Source organism: Argiope bruennichi, chromosome 6 (assembly GCF_947563725.1).
Source record: "Argiope bruennichi chromosome 6, qqArgBrue1.1, whole genome shotgun sequence".
Taxonomy (NCBI): Eukaryota; Metazoa; Arthropoda; class Arachnida; order Araneae; family Araneidae; genus Argiope; species Argiope bruennichi.
This window is the reverse complement of record NC_079156.1, coordinates 39338970-39346599: the sequence shown is the minus strand read 5'-3', so window position 1 is coordinate 39346599 and position 7630 is coordinate 39338970. Positions and strand designations below refer to the sequence as shown.

General features: G+C 26.8%; 1 non-coding gene across 1 annotated transcript; it reads right to left on the bottom strand.

Annotated features, from left to right (window-relative positions):
* Window positions 1–227: 227 nt before the first annotated feature.
* Window positions 228–299, bottom strand: Trnad-guc (transfer RNA aspartic acid (anticodon GUC)). Its single transcript has one exon. It is a non-coding gene; the product is annotated as a tRNA-Asp (tRNA).
* Between the last annotated feature and the right edge of the window lie 7331 nt (window positions 300–7630).

Here is a 7630-nt window from a genome sequence, read left to right as displayed (position 1 = left end):
CCAGATGATAATCAATAAAAGATTAAAAAGATCAATTTAAAGTAAGTATAATGAAACTTTTGTAAAATATTAGTAATCCAGTTTATTACCGAAAAAAATTGCTTGTAAATATTTTAATTCTAAAAAGCGTAAATTACAAAATATTCGACTTTCAAAATGAATTTACACAATTTATTTCTGATAGCAGGTACCAAAGTTCAGGAAAGCGGAGAAGGAAAAAAAATATTCTCCCCGGCGGGGAATCGAACCCCGGTCTCCCGCGTGACAGGCGGGGATACTGACCACTATACTACCGAGGACACGACAATTTCTTCGTGATTTACAGTTCATAAAAATACATAGAAATTATTATTATTTATAGTTGTTTCAATTACAATGTTTAAAAATGAATAGAGTGGTGTATATATTTTTATTTTTTATTTGAATTCGTAATAATCATATAAATTATACATCGCAATTTATAAGAGCAAATACACATTTATTATGAAAATAATAGTTTTTGTTCAAATGTTGTAATTGGATTAGTAAATCGGTAGCAAAACTATGTAAGCATCAAGTTTTTTCGAACTATAAGAAGTTTATAGCTTAAATAAATTCTATGCTATAAATTTCTTTTATTAATCTTTTGGAATAAGTTATTTTAAGACGATTCATGTACGATCAAATAATAAAGGTTTACAATCGTGGCGCCATCTCTTGCCATTAATAAGAACTTATAATATTAGTTATTTATTTGACTGATGTCTTGAATTTATATTTTTGATTGAAAAAGAGAAGATCATAAAACCAGAATATATTTAACTACATTTCATAAGCAACTCTTATTTTTAAGTTTTTAATTACAAAAAGTATCTCAGTTTAATTAGTTGAAAGTGGCATAATCATAATTTTTTCCTACAAATTTTGTAGTTGTTGAGTATAAATAAAATGACAGACAATTTGCTTTAATTCTTTTGGCATGCAGTAACAAATTATGACATTATATTCCTCATTGGATTTATTAAATATAAAAATGGTGCAAAATTTTCAGCAAGAATAAAAATTTTACAAAAAATTATCTTTAAATTTCAGTTTTTATACTTATATTCGTTAAAGCAGACGGCTTGTATATGTATACATTACGAGTACATTTGAAAGAATATTTGATCACAGATTTCGTTTTTATAAAAAATAAAAGACTTTGTATGCTTTAGTCCGTAGTAATTATTATTTAAATATTTGTTAAAAAATGAAATTCTTCGCAATGTCTTTGTGTGCATGTATGTATGGGTTAGCGCCGCTTGATTGAGTGTGCATGTGTGCTTACACCTACAAGCAAGATCATTTGATATAAAGTTGTCAGATTTGATAAATATGTACTTTGGACGGCGGAAAGTTTTTTAAAATTTTAATTAGATGTTTAATTAACTAAAAAATAATCAAAATGTTGGCATTTTCCTTTGGTAACTTTCGAACAAATTACGGTACAAAAATATTTTTTTCATCCTCCTAAAATTTGAAAAAAAAAAAAAAAAAAAATGGCTATACCAATTTTTTTTTATAAATAATTTTTTTTTCTATTTCTAATCAATTTTTTTAATATTTTATTTATATTTTACAACAATATATTTCATTAATGAAGTGAAATATCACTTTCTTTGTTGCTACTAATATTTCATCTTGATTTCTTTTCCATTACTTATGATAAAAATATGAAGATTAAGCATATTTTTCCATATTGAGCAATTTTCATATATTTTTTTTCAAGCAGCTGTGAATTTCTTTTAAAATGCGCCACATTTAAAAAATGGAAATTATTTCTGTAATAAATTGTGATAGTGGAAATTATAAAGATATAAACAGAAAATCAGGGAAATGATTCACATTCAACGGCACAGTATTGCAGCGAAATATAAAAGTAAGAAAGAAAAAGAATGGTATATGCTCGACTTTTAAACACAGACGATTTCCTCATTGCCTTTTCTTGGATATCATCGATTGCTTTTCTTCAAAATACTTAAAAGTTCATATTCAGGAGATTAGGAATTTTAAAGAAATTTAGATTGTCATCTAGATCTTCATTTTGTAATTATCGTGTTAATTTATATTCGAATATCCAGACAGACGGACTTACTCTGAACATATTTTACACAAAATTCGAAAGAAATCTGTAAATTTGTGTACAGACCGTATACCAAATTTCAAAAATCTAGCTCTGAGCGTATTTGAATTATCTTTGCCACAGATAGACAGATGCACGGACATTTTCTAAAAATGTGTTTTTTCGAACTCAGAGAGGTTTGAAAAGCGTGGAGATTCGTCAAAATCTCGAGTTCGAATTTTTGACGTTCTCTATACTACGTATACGAGGAAGTAAAAATATCGAACAGGCAGTAATACAGTGGTGATAAACTCATTAAAAAACACACGAGTATTCTGTTTAACTGCTTAAAGTTTTATGTCTAAAAATTCGTGGTCATTTTTGTAATTTGTATTAAAGAATTTTCCATTGATACTGTTTGTTTTCCTTATAGTAAGACAATATAATGTAAAATTATTATCATCATTTAGCAAATCATTTTGAAACATCATTAGCATTGTATTGAAAAATTTCTGATACACTGTAGAGTAGAAAAAGGAATTGAATTTTTTAACTTAAGTAAAAACTGATAAAGGGGGAGGGGGGAAATAAAACGATTTGGAATTGATAAAGGAAAGTCATACATTATTAGAGGAATTTTTTACCCAGATTTAGTGGAAAGTAAATTCCTAATATTAATGCAAATTATATGCTTTATTGTTCAATAGTTATTTATATTAAAATGTTATCCATTTAAAGTTTGTATCTTATAATTTCATTTTGTGTTTTTCTTGAACACAGAACGAAACTGTTCAGAAAACACATTTGGAATTGATAAAGAAAAATCATACATTACTAGAGGAATTTTTTGCCCAAATTTAGAGGAAAGTAAATTCCTAATAATGATGTAAATTATTTGCTTTATTGTTCAATAGTTATTTATATTAAAATGTTATCCATTTAAAGTTTGTATCTTATAATTTCATTTTGTGTTTTTCTTGAACACAGAACGAAACTGTTCAGAAAACACATTTGGAATTGATAAAGAAAAATCATACATTACTAGAGGAATTTTTTGCCCAAATTTAGAGGAAAGTAAATTCCTAATAATGATGTAAATTATTTGCTTTATTGTTCAATAGTTATTTATATTAAAATGTTATCCATTTAAAGTTTGTATCTTATAATTTCATTTTCTGTTTTTCTTGAATACAGAACGAAACTTGTTCTGAAAACACATTTGGAATTGATAAAGAAAAATCATACATTACTAGAGGAATTTTTTGCCCAGATTTAGAGGAAAGTAAATTCCTAATATTAATGCAAATTATATGCTTTATTGTTCAATAGTTATTTATATTAAAATGTTATCCATTTAAAGTTTGTATCTTATAATTTCATTTTGTGTTTTTCTTGAACACAGAACGAAACTGTTCAGAAAACACATTTGGAATTGATAAAGAAAAATCATACATTACTAGAGGAATTTTTTACCCAGATTTAGAGGAAAGTAAATTCCTAATATTAATGCAAATTATATGCTTTATTGCTCAATAGTTATTTATATTAAAATGTTATCCATTTAAAGTTTGTATCTTATAATTTCATTTTGTGTTTTTCTTGAACACAGAACGAAACTGTTCAGAAAACACATTTGGAATTGATAAAGAAAAATCATACATTACTAGAGGAATTTTTTGCCCAAATTTAGAGGAAAGTAAATTCCTAATAATGATGTAAATTATTTGCTTTATTGTTCAATAGTTATTTATATTAAAATGTTATCCATTTAAGTTTGTATCTTATAATTTCATTTTGTGTTTTTCTTGAACACAGAACGAAACTTGTTCTGAAAACACATTTGGAATTGATAAAGAAAAATCATACATTACTAGAGGAATTTTTTGCCCAGATTTAGAGGAAAGTAAATTCCTAATATTAATGCAAATTATATGCTTTATTGTTCAACAGTTATTTATATTAAAATGTTATCCATTTAAAGTTTGTATTTTATAATTTCATTTTGTGTTTTTCTTGAACACAGAACGAAACTGTTCAGAAAACACATTTGGAATTGATAAAGAAAAATCATACATTACTAGAGGAATTTTTTGCCCAAATTTAGAGGAAAGTAAATTCCTAATAATGATGTAAATTATTTGCTTTATTGTTCAATAGTTATTTATATTAAAATGTTATCCATTTAAAGTTTGTATCTTATAATTTCATTTTGTGTTTTTCTTGAACACAGAACGAAACTTGTTCTGAAAACACATTTGGAATTGATAAAGAAAAATCATACATTACTAGAGGAATTTTTTGCCCAGATTTAGAGGAAAGTAAATTCCTAATATTAATGCAAATTATATGCTTTATTGTTCAATTGTTATTTGTATTAAAATGTTATCCATTTCAAGTTGGTATCTTATAGTTTCATTTTGTGTTTTTCTGAACACAGGACGAAACTGTTCAGAAAACACATTTTCATTCTGCGTCGGAACACATTGATAGTGTAAAATGATTCTGTATTTCTACCTGAAAGAGCAAGACATTTCCGTTTTTTCATTTATTTTTTCTAAAAAATGTTGATTTTCAATAAAAATGTTTTTGACTTGTAACATTCTGATCATTTTATTTAAATCAAATAGAAATTTATCACGTGCTTTTATCATTTTCGCATGTACTTAAAAGGGCTGACTCAAAAACGCAGTGACTTAGATAAATGATATTTCATATGTGACGTTGTGACTAAAATTGTAGTTTAGTGTCCTATTATAAGTTCAACCACTAGAAAACAAAACCTCCAAAATGTATGTTTAGTTCAGTTATATTAACATCCCGTTTTAAAGCAACACTAGGGCTATTTTGAGACAGACTCGGACAGTAATTTTGAGCCATGGTCAGATGACGAGGACGACACCTGAGCTGGCACTCTCCTCTCCAAACTTCCACCAGTAAAATGTATATTTGATTCTGTAATCTGAAACATAAAACGCTCGAACGTGGATTTGGCCATTCCCTGTATGGGAAGCACTCATCCACTTAGGCGCGGTTTCTAATTCTTTTTTATAAGACTCTAGCCTTTATTAGAGGGTAGGCGACAAAACTTTTCGGGAAACCATTTCCGTTGGTTGTCTGATATATGTTGTAATTTTCAAAACGCGCCACATCGAATTAAGTGGACTAGCAGTCAAGAAATTTGGTTTTTCCTTGATATGCAGATTTGTCATAGATATTTTTATTCATTTAGAGCCGCGCGTCTTATGAGCATCGAATTATCACTTTTCAATTTTATATGTTAATTGTAAGTTCAACAAGTTCATTCGAATCTTACCGTCTATGAAATTAAATCATTCGTAGACAGTATAATTAGTCACAAAAATAACGCATAAGCAACATGCAACTAAAATATTAATTGAATTAATAAAAAAAATACACTACCCGAATGGAAGGTATAATGTAATTAATTAATTAATTAAAAAATTAATAACTAATCTACTACAATAATCAAAGACTTCTAACATTATTAATTGGCGAAGAATGACGTAAGCGCGACCCGATTCCACTAAAAAACTGTCATGAAAGCGGGTCTGGTGCATGTTAAATCCGTTGATGGTGAAACGCCCTCCTATTGTTTGAAAAGGGAGGGATGCTGGCGAACGTGTCGTCCTCATCATCTGATCGATGTTCAAAATTAAAAGCTTCGTTCCAAAATAGTCCTAGTGTTGCTTTGAAATGGGACGTTAATATAACTGAACTGGAGCAGAATGATGCGGACGTTGATAACGTCATCTTCTGTTCGACATATTTTACGAATAACAGCATCATTATTCCTATTATTAAAAAATAAAAAAGAAAAATAAATCACTCTGATAGTAGAATTCGAAAGGACTGAGTAAAAACTGCCACCCATTTTAAATTAATATTCAGTGTCAAAGGAACAATAATTAAAGCAATATATTTCATATTACCATTACTTCCAATATAACTACAAATATTATTACTTAATAATTAAACATGAATTGAGATAATTTTTTAATAATTAATAGATTGTAGTTTCTTTGTTGAGCGTCAGAAAATGGAATATAGATTTAAACCTTTGTTTCCCAATTAGTGTATTACAAGAGGGTTCGAAAGCACATATAAAAAGGCACATAACAGGTAAATTTTCAAAATTTTCTGAGGTTAGGAGATTCCGAAAACCTTTTATTTGGGACTATTCCATCCCCCTCCCCACTTCCAAATAAAAATTCGACGCTCCTTAAGTCGGGAGTAGGGTTAGCCCGCACATCGTTTAATTTATGACTTAGTGATCCGCCGCCTTCGAAGGACTAAGAGCCAGTGATTAAAACATATTATATCTGAATCCTAAATTCAATTTTGCAATATCTATTTTTGAATTAAAAAATTACAACGTCCTTACATTGAAATTATAATACAAATCGACGCACACGAACCTAGAACGAAATAGAACAGAATTTAATTAAATCTTTTTTCTTCCTTTTTCTGCATCTTATTTTCAGATAAGTTAAGTTTAAACTCAAAATAAGGATTCAAAATAAATTTTATTTTTTTTCTTATTTTTAATCATTTTAGATTAAAATAATTGATAATTCTAATTCTTTAGTTTTTATTTATAAAAAGTCGATATTTCAGCATTGACAACAAATACAAATTTTATTATTATTTAGTTATTGCTATAGATTACAATAATTGATCATTCTAATTCTTTTGTTTTTATTTATACAAAGATTATTCTTCAGCATTGAAAACAAATACAAACTTTATGATTACTTATTTATACAAACTTTATGATTTAGTTATTGCTATACTAGAAGAAAAAAATAAATAATTTTTATTGACTGACAAAGTTTCTAATGCAACAGTGGATGAATTTCCCAAAGGATGAATTTCTAAACAACTTGAATGATTTTAGAAGGTTGTAAACTATTTGCAAAGAGAATAGAGATAAACTAATTAAATGGAAAAAATTTCTTTTGTAAGCATATTGTTGATCAGAAAATATCTATAGGAATGTGAGCATAAAGCTATATTTTGGTAAGTAATTGTTTATTTTCAAACGATTTTATTATTTGTAGAATTTGAACGTCAATAATATTTTAATTAGTAATTGTTTATTTTCAAACGATTTTATTATTTGTAGAATTTGAACGTCAAATAATATTTAATTAGTAATTGTTTATTTTCAAACGATTTTATTATTTGTAGAATTTTAACGTCAATAATATTTTAATTAGTAATTGTTTATTTGCAAACGATTTTATTACTTGTAGAATTTGAACGTCAAATAATATTTAATTAGTAATTGTTTATTTTCAAACGATTTTATTATTTGTAGAATTTTAACTTCAATAATATTTTAATTAGTAATTGTTTATTTGCAAACGATTTTATTACTTGTAGAATTTGAACGTCAAATAATATTTAATTAGTAATTGTTTATTTTCAAACGATTTTATTATTTGTGAATTTGAGCGTTAAATAATATTTTAATTAGTAATTGTTAATTTTCAGACGATTTTATTCGGCTTGATCCTTTTTAGGTTTTTA